At 35.6% G+C, this 23,677-nt stretch overlaps 1 protein-coding gene across 8 annotated transcripts in view; it reads right to left on the reverse strand.

The window, feature by feature from the left end:
• The window catches only part of LOC110460618 (serine/threonine-protein kinase TBK1-like), a 79,956-nt gene that overhangs the window by 44,011 nt on the left and 12,268 nt on the right, over positions 1-23,677 (reverse strand). For 3 of the 8 annotated variants that reach the window (XM_021513626.1, XM_021513640.1, XM_021513632.1), the window contains exons 1-3: positions 22,003-22,113; positions 12,501-12,604; positions 11,497-11,577 (exon numbers count right to left, since the gene is read on the reverse strand). The exons of 1 other annotated variant lie outside the window; for it this stretch is intronic. The gene's annotated coding sequence lies outside the window, so the exon portion shown is untranslated. Of the gene's footprint in view, positions 1-11,496; positions 11,578-12,500; positions 13,182-21,959; positions 22,114-23,677 lie in introns of those variants that run through there. 4 more of the 8 variants (XM_021513627.1, XM_021513629.1, XM_021513630.1 and 1 more) reach the window with 4 other exon arrangements.

A 23,677-nucleotide genomic window follows, 5' to 3' on the forward strand; every position in this document is an offset into this window, starting at 1 on the left:
GTGGAGGACTAGTGGAAGCAGAATATCAGAAGCCTTATAACTCGGCCATCATGGCCCCTTACTATATTATAATGTACAAACTTGACAAAGATACCATGCGAATTCAAGAAATGTAATCTACAAATTAAAACAAATCTCAAAATTGTTATCTCTTCCACACTTATCTGAACCCCCAAACAGCTTTAACAACTTGTTAATAGTATAAAGGCCACGCACTATAAGCGAACATTTCCCTTCATTTGTTATTTTGTAAAATTCAACACACTGATATACGTTACACTCTCTAATGGGGAAAAAACAAAGTAGTATATGAATGTGCAGTGTAAATGATCCGACACCTACCTGTCTAACCTGTATATTACACAGCATTAATGTGATCTGTGTCAGTTATCTACTTAACATAGTCAAATGATATTCAATATCTAATCTGATATAAAATTATTTCGATTAGCAATTCAAGGGAAACAATACCACAACGTCAACTTTATATAAATTTCAGAGATAACTAAATTCAATGTTTACACTCATATACCACAATATACCACAAACGCCAGCAAATATGAATGAAACACCGCAATATGGATACACATAGACAAACTACAGCCCAGCGTCAACACATCATGTCAAAATGTCCCTTTACCATCCACACGAGAACAAAATACCACAACGAAAATACACGAAGGTAAAAATTCCCACAACGTCAAAACACAAAGGAAAAATATGCCTCAACGTTAACACAAAAAGGTAATATATACCTCAACGTCAACACAAAAAGTTACAATATACCACAACGTCAACACACAAAAGAAAAAATATACCACAACGACAACAAACAAAGGTGAAATATCCACAAAGTCAACACACAAAAGTAAAATATACCACAACGCCAACAAACAAAGGAGAAATATCAACAACGTCAACACACAAAAGTAAAATATACCACAACGCCAACAAACAAAGGAGAAATATCAACAACGTCAACACACAAAAGTAAAATATACCACAACGTCAAAAAACAAAGGTGAAATATACCACAACGTCAATACACAAAGGTAAAATATACCAAAACGTCAACAAACGACGGTAAAATATACCACAACGTCAACACACGAAGGTAAAATATACCTCAAAGTCAACAAAAAAGGTAAAATATACCACAACGTCAATACACAAAGGTAAAATATACCAAAACGTCAACAAACGACGGTAAAATATACCACAACGTCAACACACGAAGGTAAAATATACCTCAAAGTCAACAAAAAAGGTAAAATATACCACAACGTCAACACACAAAAGAAAAAATATACCACAACGTCAACAAACAAAGGTGAAATATCCACAACGTCAACACACAAAAGTAAAATATACCACAACGTCAACAAACAAAGGTGAAATATACCACAACGTCAACACACGAAGGTAAAATATACCACAATGTCAACAAACAAAGGTGAACTATACCACAACGTCAACATACGACGGTAAAATATACCACAACGTCAACACACGAAGGTAAAATATATCCCACAACGTCAACACACAAAGGTAAAATATACCACAACGTCAACAATCAAAGGTGAAATATACCACAACGTCAACACACGAAGGTAAAATATACCTCAAAGTCAACAAAAAAGGTAAAATATACCACAACGTCAACACACAAAGGTAACATATACCTCAACGTCAACACAAAAAGGTAAAGTATACCACAACGTCAACAAACAAAGGTAACATATACCTCAACGTCAATACACAAAGGTAAAATATACCACAACGTCAACAAACAAAGGTGAAATATACCACAACGTCAATACACAAAGGTAAAATATACCACAACGTCAACACACAAAGGTAAAATATACCACAACGTCAAAACACACAAAGGTAAAATACTATTAATAGTAGACCACAACCTTTACACACAAAATTAAAAGTTACTGCAACGTAAACAAACTATAATAAGTAACAACAAAGTGCCAACCAGCAGAAAATATGCAACAACAACAAAAACATAATATTGAAATATAACAATGTGATCAAAAAACGACATAAGTATACCGAAATGTCAAGAAAACTGTACTTTGAATTTAAAATTGATAAAGCTCGGGCAAAATATGAATAAAACAAGGTGCATTATTTATGTGCAAAATACATAAAAAAGGGCATTGTATCACATGAAGAAAAATCATGTTTCCCAACGAGAAAATGATTGCGAACACATAGCTGGCTTATTTTTTTTCATAGACCTTTATCTGCATCCCAAGAAAACGATTCTGAAAAGCTTGTCCGTCAGTATCCGATCTTTATCATGGAATTCATTAAATTTTGGAGCTTGCTCTATATTACCGACGAAACAACACGATACAAAAATCGTTCGTTGGGAAACAGCGGTGTTTCTCTCAAGAAATGGAAAGTTCAAGCGCAGAAAGCTGAAATCATCAAGCTTATCGTACAGTTAGTTACCTGTATTTAATCTTGCAACTTATGGTCGTGGAAAGCGGCTGATGAAGAAGAGTCTATTTTTGTCCTTGATTTCAAGAAAAGAGTTTTTGTACGATCGACGTGAACAATAAACTTGGGATTTAAAGGGAACTCATCGTCATTATCTGTGAAAGTAAAATTGTTTTCAGTCACGTGAAGCTCCTCAATGAATTAAGCCTCATATTAAAAGAGAAAACGGAGCGATAAAGTCATGGGTAAAGTGTATTCCCATACATTTACTTTTGCGCTGCAACCCTATATATGAACATAACCAGCAAAAATGTATGTCACTTGAGTATGAAAGCAAAAACTCTCGTGACGTAACACGTGTTTTACTTATGTTCATTGAGAGTCTTGTCGTTTCGCTTGCAGGCTTCAAGCAATATGAATGTAACCGATTTGCGTTCATACCGGCATGCAAGTTAAAAACTCCGTTCAATCCCTATAGGAATGCTATAGCCTGATGGAAAATCTTGCCAACGAACCTAACAAAGATATTGTCAACAAGGAACTTTAGTTCGCACGATTTCATCCTGTGTATGTGTCATTCTTGGATACTTGTTTGTCACAAAACTGCCATGTACAACATGTATTTAAATCGACTTTTACCTTTCGTGGAAAAGAAAGCTTACATAACGAGAGAATGAATGAGTTCATTGAGTCTGGTATGAGAGGTGGATGCGTAGCGTGGAATAGTTCATTGAGTCTGGTATGAGATGTGGATGGTAGCGTGGAACAGTTCATTGAGTCGGGTATGAGATGTGGATGGTAGCGTGGAATAGTTCATTGAGTCTGGTATGAGATGTGGATGCGTAGCGTGGAATAGTTCCATGTTCTGAGGGATGAAATACTCAAGATTGATCAAAAGTTTTTCGAATTCTTCAAAATACACGTTCCATTAACCTCACTTCTGGATTCAACGATGCCACAATAGACTGAAACCATGATTTATATGGTCCTAAGAATGGAAGGACATGTGGGAAGTTTGGATGATTGCGTAGATGACCAACTAAGAGAGATAACATTTAAATGTTGTTTATAAGGATCCGATCATCACAAAGACCGTAATTATCAACCCAAACTATATCATACTCCATTGTAGTCAAGTGTTGTGGGCAATGCAAACCACAAACACATCCCAACGCTTTCGAGGAATCGAACCTGTGACCTTGTGGTCAAACGTCTGACGCATTACCAACTGTTGACTTGAACTTTACTGTACTTATTAGTTCCTGATGTGGTGTAAATAACGTATGGATGGTCTTGTTTCCTCGTAACGTTATACGTGTAGGATAGTTTCGGGGACAATTATAGAAAATCTCCTAACTGTATACGAGTAGGATGGTTTTAGGAACACATGATAGTAAATTTCGTCAGGTTTAAACGGAAGATAGGTTTGGAAACAAATGATCGAAAATCTCGTATCGGTATACATGTAGGATTGTTTTTAGGAACAAATGATAAACAAATATCATCAATGTAGATATATTTCAAAATAGGGAATTAAAGTGGGAAAACCCTAAATAAAAACAAGACAAATTGAGGCCAGGCTATGTGGGCTATTAATTTACTCAATAGAATTGACACATGTGTGGCCCTTACATCCGGCAAATGTCACTATGAAGTAGAGCAGAAACCAAAGTGCACCAAAAATAGTAACAAGGATATACAACCAGAATGTATTTATCACGCTGCCAAACTTGAAGACTATGAATCCACGTATTTATTTATGAGGGCACTTTATGTTTGATACATCTGTACCGTTTGATCTACAGAAGAATACCTCTAACCCTACGTCTTTTTCACTCGCGAAACAAGTTTATAACAAGACTAGAATTTATGAGGTTTCGGCGATTGGCTCAAACCTACTATACATTATATTAACCGAACTCAACAGATATGTTCCAATCATTGGGTGTATACGATCATCAACATGTTACGTCCGTAGACTACTTTTTAATGTTTACTGGAGTCAGTAAGCATTGGATATTTTCTTATTTTATCTGTATAGACCAGTTTTGGCCAACTTTCTTTATGTTTGTCAGAACAATATTCAGCTTGTTGGTGTAGTAGAAATCTTTTGCTTTGAGCTTCCCTTAACAAGATGAATGGGGGGAAGTTCTGCTTGTAAACTGTATATCTATAGTACTATAATTTTTCTACACACCTATAAAATGATTGAAACAATTTTTCACTTCCTTCAGCGCCGAAGTTGGCATTTGCAATATATAAGCAAGTTTCTGATTTTCTGACTGTCCGTCTGTATTTGTCACAGCAACTGCCTCAAATTTAGCATTGATTGTGTTTTTAAAATGAAGAAAATTTCACCTTACTTGAAAATTAAAATCAGTGATAAATAAAACATAAACACTCATTGCAGATAACGAGGATTAACTAAACCATTTTGAAGAAAAAACATACAAAAGAATACCGAAATGTCTACAAAACCATAAATCGAATTCAGAGCCGATCAACTAGGGCAAGATAGGAACAATGGATTAACATGGAGACATTTAAAAAAAGATAATGGGAATATAGGACCATGCGTTCCGGAAGGGTACATGCAGCCTATATGTTTATTACATTGATCAACCAAACGATGCAATCACGAATAGATCGGTATGACGAAAGCTTGACTTGACAGCTTATTTTGTTTTCTGAAAACTTACCATAGTAACACTCTACCGTATTGGTTTGTATTAAGACACATTTTGAAAAGATACAATCATAATGTTTTAAAAATGCAATCATGGCTATTGCTTATCTCTTACTTCTGACTAATTAGAATTACAGTTACAATTGGAAGCTTAGCATACATCCCGAATACATTCACGTCCAAAAACAATGTAAGGTTACACAGCAATATTGACATTTCTATTGAACCTGGACTATAAGTACACCTACCACAGAATATGAAGGCTATTTTACCGTAAACTTTCCAGTTAACGTATGAACACGTCAGTAAATTAGCTCGGGAAGGAGTCCAACAGCACTGAATGTATATAAAGGGTTGAACCCTGTTCTTTTCAGGTTTATGGAGTATAAACCTTGATGAGTCCTCCTTAAGTAATGACCTACTTCTGTGGTGTGCTGAGCATTCGTCATATTAAATAAAAGCAGAATATATCTTGTTCATAGGGTGATAGATGATCCCGCATTCCCCTACATTATTAACACTAAACGCCATATTAAGCAAAAATGTCCTGGTGTGATATGATATAACTGTGTATTTACGTCATAAAATGCATTACTGTTAATGAATAAAAACGTAGCATTATAGAGGCGGACCAGATTGTATCCGGTTAATTTAGCATATTTAATCAGTGTAATATTGAAGCATCAGTAGCTATATTCCCTATACTTGTAAGACATGACAATAAAACAAATATACAAAGAAAAGCTATTAATGTTTTCTCAGACGTTTTTTAGTGTAATGTCCTAGTAAGTTAATGCTGCGTTGCTCCTTCTTTGGCGTACTCAAGTTTATGCTTGTGCAGTACCAGGCTGTTTGGTTAACCACACTGACGTGATGGGCATGGGTTGTACGTCATTGATATCTTCTGATACACACACGTGAACAACCTACAGACAGAGGTCAGTGTTCACTACATCTTAGTCTTGTTCAGGTTTAACCCTTGTTTATAAAATAAAAACGTAAACATCACTGAAGTAAGTTAATGAATCATATCTAATCTAAAGACAGGTTTATTTCAATATGAAGTAGTATAGGCCTGTGTCTTAACTATGAAATGTTCAAGTGATTTATCTAAGTTTATAAATTTAAGTTGCCTTGGCCAGCAGGAAGCAATGACGAATTTTATCTACTGTAACTGGTTGAAATTATGGAGGCTTGAAACTAAAAGATAATTTGTATTTTTGAAATAACATACAATGCAATGTTATAAGAATTAAAAAATCTAAGTCACTCTCACTAAGTGTAGCTACCAATTCACATTTCAGTGTACATTTCATCACATGGTGTCTTGGCTCATATTTAAACCACAGAAGGTGATGAAAAAACAATCATCTTAAGTTAAACATTGATTAGGTTACCTGATTGACTATGGGTTTAGTAGGTGCTCTGTCCTATCCCAGGAGAGATTACATGTATCACTATTATGAGCTCCAATCAACTCAATGTCCATCTTGTTTTGGTGGGGATCGCACATATATGTAAATAAGAATATGTTTTACTAAGACAAGTCTTATTTTCAAAATGTTACATAACACCGTCTAAGAATAAGGAACGATTCCCAAATTATAATACATTGTTCATTATCGATAACGATTATTTTAACATATTTTCATCGTTTAAAACTTACCGGTTAAGCGTCGATGAGTTTTACAGCAAATGAGATATATAGAAGTTTTCTTGATTAGCGGAATATCCAAAAATAAGAAACAAGGGAAAACCCATATCCGCATGCAATTTTGACAGCTTCATTGAATTATGCCGCCTGTGCAGAACACTCACGTGGCCTCTTGTCAACTGTCGTCTGTCACTCACCGTCATGTAACATGCGTATCCGTCCTCATTTAAAATAATTTCTCACTTTGAACTTAAATTCAAAAACCACTGATAATATTTCAATGAACATTGTTAAGGACTATTCAACGCGGTTTTGACCAAATGTTCCGATTTGTTTTTAATCAATTTGAAATCCAAGATGGCCGTTAAAACCGCCATTTTCAAAACAAAGTTGGAATTACGCAAGTTTTGCTGTTATACTTAGAAGGGCTGTTTGATTGACGTTCCGAAACTTAAGTCATGTCAGAAAGATGTTTTTAGCGCATATATTTTGGCAGTGGAATGCGGTTTTCTAAACTTCTTTTCTATTGTGTTAACATTGTGGATAGTTGGTGGGGATGATCGACTGACGTTCTTCAAACTAAACATAATCTAATATGGGTGGCAGGGTGATCATCTTGAAAACCCTAATTATCACATATAAATGAAGCATTCATTAAACATATTTAGAGCTGGTGCAACTGGAATTTAGTAAGGAAGGTGCTTTTGCGGTACTGACTTAGTGATACTATCTTTCATGTAAAGCGAAAATCCAAAGACGACTGCCATAGCCATTTTGGCAAAAGGATTGGTTAGGATTGTGCAATGCTTTCACCGTTAAAAACTTGCTATTTTCAAGGTTTTTCTTAATTTCAATATGGTTTCTAAGTTGGTTATCCTGAAAATCCGTATCATATATAAATACCAATGACGAAGTCCTAATGGGCCGATATTGCAAGAACTTGTAAGAAAGGTTTCTGACATCGTCAAGGTAATGATGTTAGGTCCTTGTCAAATCATTTTTGTCCGCATCTGTCTGACATTTCCTATGATTGATCAGCTGATGGTCCCTATAAAAAGTTGTTACATTTTGGTCCACTAATAAGATATAAAACAAACAAAAAAATCTAACACTGATGAAACGTTGAACGACCAATGTTTCCGACAAAGAGTTTCTTATTTTTGTTTGTGGTCAGTTCGAAATCAAAGATAATGAAATCTCTAACAATTCGAGACCAAGACTGCTTCAATTGTGTTATCATAATCAGTGAATGATTCGTAGTACGTTGTTCTGAATTATACACAAACAGCTTGATACATTTCCAGTTCTCGGCATGGCTGTCGCCTTGCACTTATGTGTACAACTCACTATAATGAGATAAAGGAATACTAGTACATCGTTCTGAACCGACATATTTTGTATATTTGTTGAGTTGATCAACCATCTGATATATACATTTTAAGTTTTAAAAGTTGGATTGATGAAACCTGCTAGGGAACACGAGTATCTTATCCATATTGGGTGTTATATATATTTAAGACTAGTTAGCAAATTGAAATTTATTTAAAATCCATATGTGATAAATAACATTATTTTTAATGGATCTGTCGTTGGTGCGTGAGATCAAAAGAATATGAATCACTGGACTTGCACTTGACATTTCGATTCAGCACTCAGTAAAATGTGTGTGTCGCTTGATTGTATAGACTGTATGATTCAATTCAAACCAGTCTGACCTGTTTCGTAGGAGGCTATGCATGGCCGACCAGTCATACCGAGGTGTCCTTTTGACTTTTATCATAAAGATGATACATTATGATACCTAGGACACAATTACTGTCTGATAACATGATACCTACGACATAAGTCAGTCGTACTTTGAAGCGAGGAGGTCAGTGAGTAATGTGGTGGGGGCGGGTGTAGGAGGGGGTGGGTTATCATTCGATTTTAATCTATTCAGCGGTTCTCGTGACATTTACGTTGTGAACTGTACTCAAAATACCTTGTATTACATATTTTTATAGCTATACTTTTATTGCGATTTACAGTAAACGTACTTGCTTTCCAGGTATCTTATTCAAGAACCTTCCGTTTATTAAATATTCCACTTAATATATTCATGCTTCCCAAACATTATAACTAGAAATTGGGTGTAAGGAAGCGAGTATTTATAAAACAACTCTGTGATGCTACACAGAGCCCAGTGGGACAGTGATAGTGTCTAGTACAAACTAAAACCGTATTTCAATCTTTCTAAATGTCTTAATGTTGTTATAAATACTTAAATATAAACCAATACGTTATAACTATTGTTTTAAGCTATCTAAATTGAATAGTTACTCGATTATACTAAACAAGAAAAACGTATACCATAAAATCTACACATTATAAAAGACAACGGACCTTAGAGTCGATATTTACAAGATTTTGAACCGAGGAGATACTTGAAGAAAATAAAAACTATCATGAACCCGATTTAAAAAAAAAACTGAGAAGAAACTGTGTTTTGTTCTGGAAGGGTCAAGAATAACCTACACCACATATCACACCCCAGATGATGATTCCTACAAATCCGGACATATCGAACAAATACTTACGTCTGCCGTCGGACAATGATGGATAACCAACTGAAGGATTTCTAAATTACAGTGTATTACCATTTAATTCACAAAGCAGACGAAGAAGGGGCTATGATATCTGCAATTTTAACTACATTTCTTCTTCTCGAAATACAGTCATAATGACTTTCCCTGCGTATGTTACAACCAGTCTGGTAGAAAGCCCTATGTGTATCGCTCTATATGAGAAGTAAACTATATAAGCAGGGAAAGGTGGTATGTTACTATTGAGGAAAGGAAAGTTAAGTATCATAAGTTGCAGTAATCACATTTGTTATGTAAGCTGAAAGAATCACGAAGTTTGTTCTTGCACTGATGGTAAAAGGGGCTACGATATCTTTAATTTTAACTAGCTTTCGAGTTATTTTTTTTATTCAATAATACAACATCATCAATATATCCGAATGTGAAATTCTTTAACTAGCCTCCCTCCTTCAAAAGCTCTTGCATAGAATCAGATCATATCAATTTATTTACACCAGGTAGAAATGGTACATTAAGGACCCCTGTCCCACTACACTGTGGTTTTACGTGTGTACAGTGGACTTATTTTGATATTTAGCATCTGGCAGTGGTACGGGGATACAAGTGTCTTCTGGGTTATAGAAATGTTTTTCCATCAAAGTTAGCAAAATATTTATTGTGTGGACGAATTGATCTTTAAAGTACTTTTTTGTTAAAACTACAATTGTAGATACGCGAAAAAAATATTGAAAATTGGGTATTGTTTGGTCAATCTTTTTTTACAGTGTATGAACATTTTCAGAGCTGATCACCGATTTCGTCATTTAAAAAAAAAAAAAAAAAAAATAGCTTAGTTTAAACAAATATTTTTGCTGCATATTACAACAAAAAAATGAGGTAACAAGGAAATTATTATGATATCGTACATAAAAAAAAACAAAAAAACTTTCGGTACGTCAATGTATGCTGATAATTATAAGCGGAAATGTAAACATAACCCAAGCCTCTTGACTATAGGGGGAAATAAACCAACCAAGCAATATTGATCAGTCTGATCAGTAACGAAGATATTAGAAATAAACAGAAAACTCTCATTCATACATTGTGTATTGCTAACACAAATATTTACTTCAGATTATCACAATCAAACACATAATTGATCGAAAAAAACCATCTGACATATCTTTGTTCATATATTTCCACTGATATGTTTAGTTGTATTGCGATAGTCGTACCAGCCCGATTGTTGAATCGTTTGATAAAAAAAATGGAAATTACCGACCGAAACCGGAAATCGGGTCTACTAACAAGATAACGAAAGTAACCCTTATTTCATCATAAGTGGATAATATCTCTTCTAGGTCGTGTTTGTTTGAAGTTCACTGACACGGAAGTTATGTAATTGGATAAAGAGAACAGTGTGATATGCACGACGTGTGTGGCCAAAAATAACAATAGCAATCGAAGGATAAACGAAAACTTTTTGGGTAAATGAAAGCTCCAGGGTAAACAAATAAGCTCGGGTACGTTAACGAAAGCTCCCGGGTAATCGAATGTTCTCGGGTAGATGAAAGCTCTCGGGTAAACGAAAGTTCCCATGTAATCGATAACACTCGGGTAAACGAACATTTTCGAGTAAACGAAAGCTCTCGGGTGACGAAAGTTCTCGGGTAATCGAAAGTTCTCGGGTAATCGAGAACTCCTGGGTAAACGAAAGTTCTGCGGTAATCGAAAACTCTTGGGTAAACGAACATTCTCGGGTAATCGAGAACTCCTGGGTAAACGAAAGTTCTGCGGTAATCGAAAACTCTCGGGTAATGAAAGCTCTCCAGTAATGAAAGTTCTCGGGTAAACGAAAGTTCTCGGGTAATCGAAAACTGTCGGGTAAACGAAAGCTTAAACATATCTATTTCTGAAACTGTATTACTATAAATTCCACCCTTCTAATATTGAATTTGTTTCAAACGAGGTTTATAGCATTCGTGCCAAAAAAATCACGTAATCTCGCCAATTCCGAGGTTCCCAGCTCCATACACATTCACACTGGTGTTATCAACCTCGTATGACAGGGAAACACGACCCAGTGTATGTATGTTGACATGTCTATATGACTTTGTATGTAGATTGAGCTCACCTACCTTGTATTTTCACTGTAGAAATCCACGATCATTCACACATAGATGGGGAAGTCCAACTGGTTTTCGTGGCGTTCACTGTAACTATAGAGGCAATACAAGTATTTGAAATTTTAAAATCGATTTTTTTTTTTTTAATAAAAGTTTGTTTTGTTGGCAAAACAGACAACTGAGAAAAGGGTGTATCTGGGTCACTATTGGGGCGTCACACTTTTTACGCCCACATATATGATAAATATATAACTCTAACGCACTAACATGACACTGTTTAAAACTACGCCCTCACAACCAAATGCAATGTTTTATAATAGGCGATGAAATGGAAATTTTATAAAAATCATATTTTACTGTAATGAGATCATGCAATAAAAATATATCGATATAAAACCCAATATATAACAATGCATTGATTAAGTATAGTGTGTATTTTACGAATCTCGCATATTGCAATTTGCGGATTTTTTTAAGAATTGAAAACTAAATTTTACAGAGGAGTTTCTTGTATTGATATTAACTGACGAATGTACATGACGTTCGATTTTTATAAACATTCTATATGGCCTTTAATTGTATAACTAAATGCACCACTCAGCTGTTCTCATATATTTGTTTCGCAGGTAAAACGCTGTCAATAACTTGATATGTTGTAATATTGAAAGTCATGAAATCGCGATTTATCGTTGTAGTAACAATGTTGGGTCCCGTATCGCAATATATCGCAATATCACAATATATTACAATATCACAATATATCGCAATATCATTTACCTTTTAGCCATAGACAATTATTGCAAAATTGCATTTCTATTCTAATAAAACCAAATTTCTCTCTTAAATATTAAAATTTGGGTTTTTTTAAGTTTGACATCTCATCTGGGAAGGACCGTGTAAGGTTCAAGTTCGGAGATAAGAGATTCATTCTAAACATTGTGAATAGAGTGGGGCTACAATCTATATTTATGGCACGGGATGACCCACTGCTGATTCGTCTAATACATGTACTTTACCAAACAATAGTCGTGCCACACTTAAGTGTCGTAGGAGTCAAATCATCTGCTTCGGTCCATAATACAATAAGGTGTATCACAAGTGGGTCAGGTTTTGTCACACACTGGAGATAAAAATAGATATTACAACAGCAGGCCTATCGGTGTTAAACAAGAACAGGGATTCATCGTGACCCCTTGTGCAGTATACGCTAATTCATCGAATGGCTGTCAGTTCTGAAGTTCTTGTAATGGACTTTACACACATCCACGTGATAAAACATATTAAAGTTTGTTTCCCCTGAATAATTCAACATTCTAGAAATTCAATCTACAGGTAAATAAATCAAATGAAAAGATGAAGAGGGGCATACGTGTATAATTGACCTTAGACATATATATCATGAACAGCAGGCCTATTGTTGTAAAACCAAAACGCCCTATACAACCAGGGTTCCCTGTGACTGCTAGTTCAGTATCTACTTTCAAAGTAATCAAAATTCTTACAGGAATTTTTTTTCTGAATAATTCAATATTCCATAGATCAGGAAGTATGAGGTTTGGGCAGTGTTGCTAAAACTGCGCGTGGACAAATCTAATGAAAACATGAAGAGAAACCTACGTGTGTGTATGGCCTGACCGATCCAATCTTGGTCTTCAGAACGTTAAGCATAACTTCATAGCGCGATATTCAGCGGGATTTTTTTGTATTCAAATTGCATTTGTTTCTTTGTTTAATTAGTATTTATTAATTTCATTACTTATTCATTGATTTTATTTATGGATTTTACTGGCTGTTTTTTAGTATTCTGACATTCATTTTGAATCACACTTACATGTAAATAAATGGAAACATATGTTTTTTGAAAATACACCACATAATAATTTGTTTGTGTAAACACGGAATTAGATTATCTAAGTCCGTGGTGTAAAGCAGTGTTTTGAACGACTATAGAACCATTTTACAAACTGTTGATAAGGATTTCAACACAGACCCTGCCACGATTATCAGATAAGGTACCCACCTTTCGATTAGTGAAGTAGATCGCAAATTCACCTTACACCGATATGGTCATTTAAGTTGATAGGGTCAATGATCAACTGCGCGTCATCATGAATAGGGGAAGACATTCATTAAAGGACCAGGGTACAACAGGGAATTCCCCAATAGGTCCCTATCGCGGGGAAATTTTAACTGGATTTATTTGGTTGACGCCCCGGTATGTTTAGGATTGCTCATGAAATATATTAAACGAATCCTGTTTGTATTTAGAAGAAAGAATAATAGCCATATTGTTATATAATCACCTGTGCCATTCAGCGAGAGGAAAGCCTTTTATAGTTCACAAACTACTGGTACCGCCATTGCAAATAGGGGGGGGGGGGGGGGAATCCTCGTAAACTGAATAGTATGTGGCAGTCTCTGCGCGGATAGACAATAAACATGTACCATAGGTACCTACCGCAGTCAACAAGGAAAATGCACTATTTTTCCACGTGAACTCTTACAGAAGCACATCTTAAATATGTATATCTACAAAGAAATAACACCAACTCTTCCTGGTCATAATTTCACCATTAGCAATAGTTGACCCGCTCACTACGGTAGAGAGTATCATGGAAAAAATGATGGGGCATATCTATGAGTAAATGTAAATAAGACAGCAGCGAATTGTAAAGAACGGGAAGCTAGCGACTTGTACCATTACACTAAATAATTCATATCTTTTATCGAATTATTAAAATGGGAAAACCAACACAAAATCATGCACTTTCAACCTGTTTTCCTGCACTTTCATTCTGTCTTTTCTTTCCCTTTTCTGATTTCGAAATTCGTTTTATGGTATAAAAAAATGTACATATGTGTCTATTGTCGCTATCCCATTGTTGTAGTACAATTGTTGAGGAGAGGGCTTTTATAAGTTGTCATAACTTGTGCCCAATCCTCTTGCTCGAATTTAGAAGCAATAAAATATGTTTAAACTAAACAAAATCATGAAATATGTACATGTAAGGTTGGCAGAAGGATTTGAAGTAGAAGAAATAACTCAAAGAGTGTAATAATTTAAGAACATGTAATTTGCTAAATTGTCATTATTTCAAAATACCAATGGGGATGATTTTTTCATTTAGAATGCTATAAGAACTTCAATTAGAAACTGATGTATTTTAACATATTTCAAGTATTGTAATATGATCGAAGCGACAGCCCATCTTTGTACATTGTAATTAGGGAAGTGATATTTAAGGTTTATTTATTTCTTTATATCATTCAAATATGTATTATGAGTAAAACATTACAAATTTTCTTTCAGTTTTGATCCAGTTTGTAAAATTACAGACGTATCTGCACTAGTAAGGATACCTCGTTCGAAAATAAAGTAATTTCAGGTCAATTTCATTACACAACTACCTATTCTTTTCCTCTTAATTTTTTTTTACGATTCGAATCCTCTTCCAAATATTTTAAAGATTTATCAAGAAAAGCCTGACTTTATTCCATTTAATTGTTATAAATATATTTTACAGATTTAGGTCAAATATGATAATTTTGTTTGTGATCCGAAGCGGGGATATGTGGAGCTATATGACAATGGAAGCTTTGGCCACAATATCCACATCTCAATGAACACCCTACTTTCCTGATATTTAATCAGAGGAAAGTTTATAATTGTATAGTTAATAGGAGATTTCAGTTCCCAATAATCCAAGGAGAAACAATGTCACAGAAATCTGGATAAAACGTCTTTAAAGAAGAGTCGAACACGATAAGCAACATCCATTACAAGGAAGCAACAAACTTGATCTACGTTTTGGATAGTTATTTATAAATATAAATTTTAAAAAAAATAACGAAAACAAGATATTGCGGAATATGCATTAAAAAACAGATAAGTAAACTAGAGCATACATGTTGTATTACTGTTTCAACATGTATAAGTATAAGAGGGGTATTACAAAAAGGTACGTGAATATTTTTGGTCCTACGTGAATGTTTTTGGTCCCCTAAGATCTGGTATATTTCCCGAGAATTTGCCACGAGAAATGAGTCCGTTAGAGGAAAACCACACATTTTTCACTCCACTTTTATCAAGTCGATTTCTCCAGTTATCTCCCTTTTGCACATTGAAAAATGTTGATCACTTGGATGTCTGATTCTAGCCTAAGTTCTAAACTAGGGGGAAATAAGTTACTATAGTAGTAAAATACAGCCGAGAAATTCTTCATAAAAACTTAGGGGCTTGTAACCAGTCTACTATATGGGACGAGTGGGCGGCCGTTTCTTCAGAGACCCTAACATCCATCAAATACTAAAATTTACTTGAAATCAGGATTGGTAGTCACCGTGAGTGGTTTTAAATCCGCCCACTACTCATAATATTTTTGTATATTAATATCTAAACTTTATTTCTTTTACATCAATTATGAAACAAGTTTTGCAACTTATATTAATCACTCTTGTTAGCCCACATATAAGCGGGCGGGGGTCTTTATGTGGGAGGAAACCGGAGTACCGGGAGAAACCCAGGTGACCCCGAAACCTTTTCACGTACGATCGGGGTCGAACCCTGCCCGTCTTGGTGAAAGGCGATTGCAAGTGCGATATCCACTGCGCCACCCGACCACCCTATATATATTTAAAATGTGCCTCCAACGTCCCCCATACAATACAATATGGAAAAGCCCTTACCTTCAATTACTGGTATTCTGTATCGAATTCTTCGTACAATATAACCAATATTCCCTTGACAACTACAAGGGTGCAATATCATTATGCACAGAAATATTACCCACATTTACAGGAGTTCGGTTGGAGTGTAGCTGTGATTCTGTGTAGGTATACATGATTCACACCACAAAAAAAAAAAATTGTATAAAGTACTGTAGCAACCCCACAGGGAATAGCCGTGTTTTTCGCCAGGGGATTATCCTAAAACAGATACACTACATCATACCCTGTCTTGACATGCCCTCCTGATATTTTTACACGTATCATCACAACTTATACAGAGTTTTCACTGAATGTTATAACATGACATCAATGAATCAATGTATGTTCATGAATGGAAAAGACAAAATAACGCACTGTACGTACCTGCACCAGATTTTTAAATAGTTTGAGTTTAGATGAGTATAACATTATTATATACCCGTTTTTTGTTTCTTATAATTATGAAATATCTTTTACCGATTGCGAAAAAGGGAGTCAAAATTTAGGCTGTGTTAATATCTAGGACATCACATGAGCAGTAAGCGTGATCACTGCATTTATAACAAGTTCTTTATAATCTGGTTTTTTCCCCGAGTCGACGGCGGTAAAAATAACTTACAATAAACGCGGCACATATAGACCGTTAAACAGAACACATGTACATGTTGAGAATATAACTGAAAAAAATCATTGATATCTCATATTCCGTTATTTTCATATATTACGCCATTTCGATAACTCTTGAGTGTTATTAGCATACATTATGATTCTATCAGTTTAACATCTTTTGATTTTCAGACAATAAATTCTTCCTTGATACTCAAGGGGTTACGCTCACTGTCGCTCTGTGCTGAGAATGAAAGTGAGTGTTACGTACTCATGGAGTGTCGAGGATGAGGGGTGCAGATCAAAAGTGAGTGTTACTTACCCCTGGAGTGTCGAGGATTAGGGGTGCAGATCGAAAGTGAGTGTTACGTACCCCTGTAGTGTCGATGATGAGGGGTGCAGATCAAAAGTGAGTGTTACTTACCCCTGGAGTGTCGAGGATGAGGGGTGCAGATCAAAAATGAGTGTTACTTACCCCTGGGGTGTCGAGGATGAGGGTGCAGATCAAAAGTGAGTGTTACGTACACCTGGAGTGTCGAGGATGAGGGGTGCAGATCAAAAGTGAGTGTTACTAACCCCTGGAGTGTCGAGGATGCGCAGATCAAAGTAGAACGGACATTATAGCATAAAATGGTATTCATTCTGGAATCATATTATTTAAATGAGGCTGTCCCAACTTACGGTATTAGTAACGCCCCTTTTCTGTGTTTATACAATCGGCAGGTAACTTAAATGTTTGTAATTTCTTAAAATAATAACAGGTTATCTCTTGTGAGCAGGTATTGATTGTTACGCCATTGGTTTGTGTGAGAAAATTACGTCGTTTTCTCAAAAATTGATGACGTTACTCTCAAAAACAAATGACATAACAATCAATACCTGCTCACAGGTGCAGATAACTCTGTAATACGCAAAGACGGAATAGAGTGAATGAAGAAGCGGTAAGTTATACAATGAATAATGAAATCAAAATATATCAAAAATCCTGACCTATCTAACTATGTTTTTTTCTTAACGACCTCTGTTCTTTAGCATATCGTGATAACCTGTCTGTAAAATAGAATTAGCATTTTTATTTGTTTACCAAGTACTTGAATTTGTTTAACTTTCTTTAAATTGTGTACAGGTGTGGATCGATTTCCAAGTAAAGAAGTACTAAATGGTCGTTAACAAGCGATGAGGTGACTTTCTCTACATCCGGGGATTTGCTGACACTCCCGATATTCAGACCCATAGCTTCAAAATGTTATTTACTTAAGTTTAGCTGGTAGAGTTATTTCAATATTAAAGCAAGTCTTCTGAGAAATAATTTCATCCGGGAGGAGACTGCACGTGCCTATTTTCTGTCCACACCTATACATGTCTGTATTTGTGTTAGAGTTATATCCTTTTCTACACTTTTATTTGAAATTACATAATAATTCTTCATTCTCTTGTAGCATTAATAATTCATATATTCAGTTCAATATCAATTATTCAAATCTTAATTGATATCAATCAATAAAAATTAACTAATATTTGAAAATAAAAAGCCCCTCGGCTAGCGTAACACAGTATCATTGGTCAACAATGCGATCAGTGTAAATTCTCCTTCGAGTGGATTATTCCTTTAAAAAACTAGTTAAATCCTATTATCTTTCTATTTTTTTATTTTTTTTGTAAGTGTTATGTGTTTTTTCTGTGTCTCGATAAAGGAGCGGATTGCTCCGAAAATTTGACAACCACGTCAGTAGTGACCACATATTGACCACATATATGCACTGTTTGGAGTACTTCCTTGTCCCCATATACCAATCCTAAGTAATTCGTATCCTACAAACATACGTGTGTAAGGATCCAGTGTTAAATGGGAATTTACAGTTGGTGATACGTCTCCATACACACACATTAAAATATAGGAGACACACCGAAAACTGAATAGTCAAGCTAATGGACAGTTGGAGGTCCGTTAGGGTCGAGAACTATCCATTATCTTGACTATTCCACATTTTGAGGTGTTTCTCATACTTTGTTCAACTATTCCAATGGTCCAGGTAACTAGGTAAGGCAGTCCTAATGCAAGCCTATACCTGTTACCCTTTGAGGCCCATTCACTTGTAAACTCTCACTATGCAAAGCATGCATCATGCTTTGCATAAACTTTTCGAATATTTTACAAACCCACAGGTGTTTCTATTGAAACAAAAGTCAGTTTTGTTTTGACTGTGAAACATGGATGATACTAGAAGTGACAATGAAGCTTTTCTCATTCAATTTAAACCAACACTAACGATGACCTGTAAAGTGATATATTTTCTGACATTACAAGTTCGAGTGAATCATCAGAAGAATGTGTAAAGGCAGCACAGGAAGCTGAACAAGATTTTGTGGGGAAAGGAAATATAACCCCAAGTTTTCATGCTGACAAAATTAACAGCCTTCTGATGGATACTGCACCCCATATATACCTTTGCAAAATTTGATTGAACAGCCCGACATTTGAGGAATGGAAGCTGATAGTCGCAAAAACAGCTGAATCAGAAGAAAATGTGAAAAAAGTACAAGGGAAGCTTTTGCTGTTTAGGGAGAATTATAACAGAGATACACAAGAAATATGGGTCAGAGTATCAAGAGAATACCATGTATGAAACTATTGCTGGTATTCAGTGTGGTCCGAAACTGAAATGTTTCAGGGAACAAATGAACATAAATTGCGAATTTCCTGACAGATTACTGGAAACAGTGTTATTTTTTTTTGTTTCTTCAATTGAGACATAAATCGAAATCATAAAAGCAAGCTGTAAACTTAATATATTGTTTTATATTTTACTTCCAGGTTTAGAAAATTCTTGTATTGTCACCCTCTACTGTGAAATAGTTCATGGTTTTACTGTCGAAGAGTTCATAGTTTTACAGTGGAAGAGTTCATAGTTTTACTGTGGAACAGTTCATAGTTTTACTGTGGAAGAGTTCATAGTTTTACTGTGGAACAGTTCATAGTTTTACTGTGGAACAGTTCATAGTTTTACTGTGGAACAGTTCATAGTTTTACTGTGGAACAGTTCATAGTTTTACTGTGGAACAGTTCATAGTTTTACTGTGGAACAGTTCATAGTTTTACTGTGGAACAGTTCATAGTTTTACTGTGGAACAGTTCATAGTTTTACTGTGGAACAGTTCATAGTTTTACTGTGGAACAGTTCATAGTTTTACTGTGGAACAGTTCATAGTTTTACTGTGGAACAGTTCATAGTTTTACTGTGGAACAGTTCATAGTTTTACTGTGGAACAGTTCATAGTTTTACTGTGGAACAGTTCATAGTTTTACTGTGGAACAGTTCATAGTTTTACTGTGGAACAGTTCATAGTTTTACTGTGGAACAGTTCATAGTTTTACTGTGGAACAGTTCATAGTTTTACTGTGGAACAGTTCATAGTTTTACTGTGGAACAGTTCATAGTTTTACTGTGGAACAGTTCATAGTTTTACTGTGGAACAGTTCATAGTTTTACTGTGGAACAGTTCATAGTTTTACTGTGGAACAGTTCATAGTTTTACTGTGGAACAGTTCATAGTTTTACTGTGGAACAGTTCATAGTTTTACTGTGGAACAGTTCATAGTTTTACTGTGGAACAGTTCATAGTTTTACTGTGGAACAGTTCATAGTTTTACTGTGGAACAGTTCATAGTTTTACTGTGGAACAGTTCATAGTTTTACTGTGGAACAGTTCATAGTTTTACTGTGGAACAGTTCATAGTTTTACTGTGGAACAGTTCATAGTTTTACTGTGGAACAGTTCATAGTTTTACTGTGGAACAGTTCATAGTTTTACTGTGGAACAGTTCATAGTTTTACTGTGGAAGAGTTCATAGTTTTACTGTGGAACAGTTCATAGTTTTACTGTGGAACAGTTCATAGTTTTACTGTGGAACAGTTCATAGTTTTACTGTGGAACAGTTCATAGTTTTACTGTGGAAGAGTTCATAGTTTTACTGTGGAACAGTTCATAGTTTTACTGTGGAAGAGTTCATAGTTTTACTGTGGAACAGTTCATAGTTTTACTGTGGAACAGTTCATTGTTTTACTGTGGAACAGTTCATAGTTTTACTGTGGAACAGTTCATAGTTTTACTGTGGAAGAGTTACAAACTATTCTACAGTAAATGTCACCTGTCCACAGTAGTAGGTGATAATAGTAGATTTGCCTCAACTATACTTCATGCAAGAACAATAGATGATGTCACAGCCAAGTTTTAAATCTAGACTCATGATCGGTAACTATCGGTTAATGGTTTTTGCTATACATAGGAGTGCTTACAAATGTCAGGTGTCCCCTGGCGCTAGACCTACACATCATTTTACGACTAGTTTGTGAGGTTTCCCAGCAGGAAAGCGTGTTTCGTTTCCTGGGTCCGAGCCCCGTGGTCATTGTATTTAACATGCAGTAGTACTTAGACTAGACAAATTCAGTACAGATACCTGTTTTAAACTTGTGTTTATAACAAAAAGCAGGAATATTTCAAACATGAATGACCTCGTCTGCTTAGCACTATGTCGTTTATGCCGTCGCGAAAATGAAAAGATATCCCATTCTTTTTAAAGGTTATAACTAACTATAGGCAGACACAATGATATACAGTACTGATTATGCCATCAAACTTTCCTTCTGTGTCGTCTGCTGTGTCGTCTGCTACATTTGTAAGAAGAGGCTGAAGAAATCAGAGACGTATAACCCATATATAATATATATACGTCTCTGAATTAAACAACCTACTTTGTCACAATTCGGCTATTCATTGGGTTTTTTTCTATTCTGCCCTTACTGTTTATCCGTTTTCGTCGTGACTACCTAGACACATGTCCTGATATGAACCTAAGCTGTTGCGAGGACTTTGAACCCTTAACCATACCTTAAACAAGCCAAATCGTCTGCGTGATTTTATCTATACCTTTAATTTATGGGGGGGGGGGGGNGTAAGATAAAACACTCTCACATGGAAACAAAAAGGGCAAATACAAATGCACATTTAGGTTTTTTTTCTTCAGATTACTATTATTACTACTGTAGTACGGTTTAGGAAATATGATAATGTCTGATCTTTGACAGCCGTCTGCGGTCAAAATGCACAATAATAAAAGGCCTACCTGCCCGTAAAATACACGTCACACCCGTTATACTTACAGATGTCAGCAAAGTCTGTGTACCACAGAACCGTTATACTTACAGATGTCAGCAAAGTCTGTGGACCACAGAACCGTTATATATATATATATATTCTTGATTTGTAAGCAGTACCCTTTTGCTGTTTGAATGATGTTTTCAGTAATAACAGTCTCAGTCGACCCTTCTTAGAACTGAGTATAACAAGTTTTAGTTTCGTTTTCACATAATGAACCAACCAGTAGTTGATCTCTGTTCTACAGGTTTCTCTCCAATTTTTTTTTAGGGTTATTGGTTTTTTTCCATGTATTGATTGGTCTATACTTTTATTGCTCCAGTTTCTATGTTTACACCACATGAAATATCTAGTATGTTTCTTTATTTTATAGAACGGGTAAATCCCCAGACATAGTTCTTTTCTACATTATGCTCGACGCCCCAGGGGTTACCCGCACTTCCGCTCTCTGCAGTGAACGAGTAGAAATTTTATCAAGCTTATCTGATGTTTCTGTTTCACAAAATAACGACATTCCGACATTTGTGGTAAGCATTGACGCTTTGTTAGTCTACATAGTTCTTTAGTTTGGTTCTTTGTTGTATTTTTTATTGTTAATAGTGAAAACGATAAGCCATGGTTAAAATAACGGAGAAGAGTATATTTGCCACATTTCCCAGAGGTTCTGAATGCGCCTGGTAGGGAATTCTCACAAAAGGGTTTCATGTTAAAGGAAACAGTTGCCCGGAACCCCTGAGGGTTAACAGGAATGAGCAAACACCCAATGCAGAAAAAAGATAAAACGCACGTTTAAGTTAACTTAGCTTAAAGACAACTGCATATTGGGTTGGCCTATATATTTTCATCCCTTTGACAACGATACAGATATGTTTACATTTAATAAATAAATAATCTTAATAGGGACGCGACCAGAGTTCCAGAGGAGACATGCATGGTCGGACAGGAGTCGCCGTACCTTATCACGTCCGAACGGGAAATCGAGTTCGAACCCCAGACGCCTTTATGAAAGGCGAGTGCGTTATTCACTGCTCCACCCAACCAATCCCTTCTTACTGCCTTCTTACTTTATCATTGTATATTATGTTTGATAGACTATATTGTTTGATCGACACATACTATTATTTCACTTCCATACTTTAATTTTTATATATTACATTGTATGTATAATACAATCTGACCTCGACAATCGGGATATTATTAAACAGGTTATCTCGGCAATCCAGATTATTTTATTTGCCGACATGCAAAAATATTTATACATTGTAGCTGACCAATCGGTTTCATCTTCGATAGTGACGACATGATACGTCATATGAGATTTTCTGAAAGTAATCTACATACTTTGTCCCTTTCACGAGAATTCGGACGTTGGCGACTGGTTTGCTTTCGTTTCGTGCCACACAGAACCAATCGGTCTTGGCTAATTTCCTGATAATTTCCCCCAGCGCTCCTAGATCCTCTTCTAGGCCCTAATCTAGCACTGTAGCTCAGCCAACACTGTAGTTAGGTATCATCTCACTGGCAGACGATACCAATACAGATATTGATACAAAAAAGTGTTCCTCTTGGAAGACGGAGCGAATTGAAGAACATTCTATAGGATTGCAATATTGCCACAATGTTTAGTTCATTATTATCTATGTATGTATAATAAGTTCATTCTGTACGATATATTGAGCGAAGTTCACAACAGACAGGTTTATTGGGGGGGGGGGGGGGGGGG

This window comes from Mizuhopecten yessoensis, unplaced genomic scaffold (genome assembly GCF_002113885.1).
Source record: "Mizuhopecten yessoensis strain PY_sf001 unplaced genomic scaffold, ASM211388v2 scaffold10441, whole genome shotgun sequence".
NCBI lineage: Eukaryota > Metazoa > Mollusca > Bivalvia > Pectinida > Pectinidae > Mizuhopecten > Mizuhopecten yessoensis.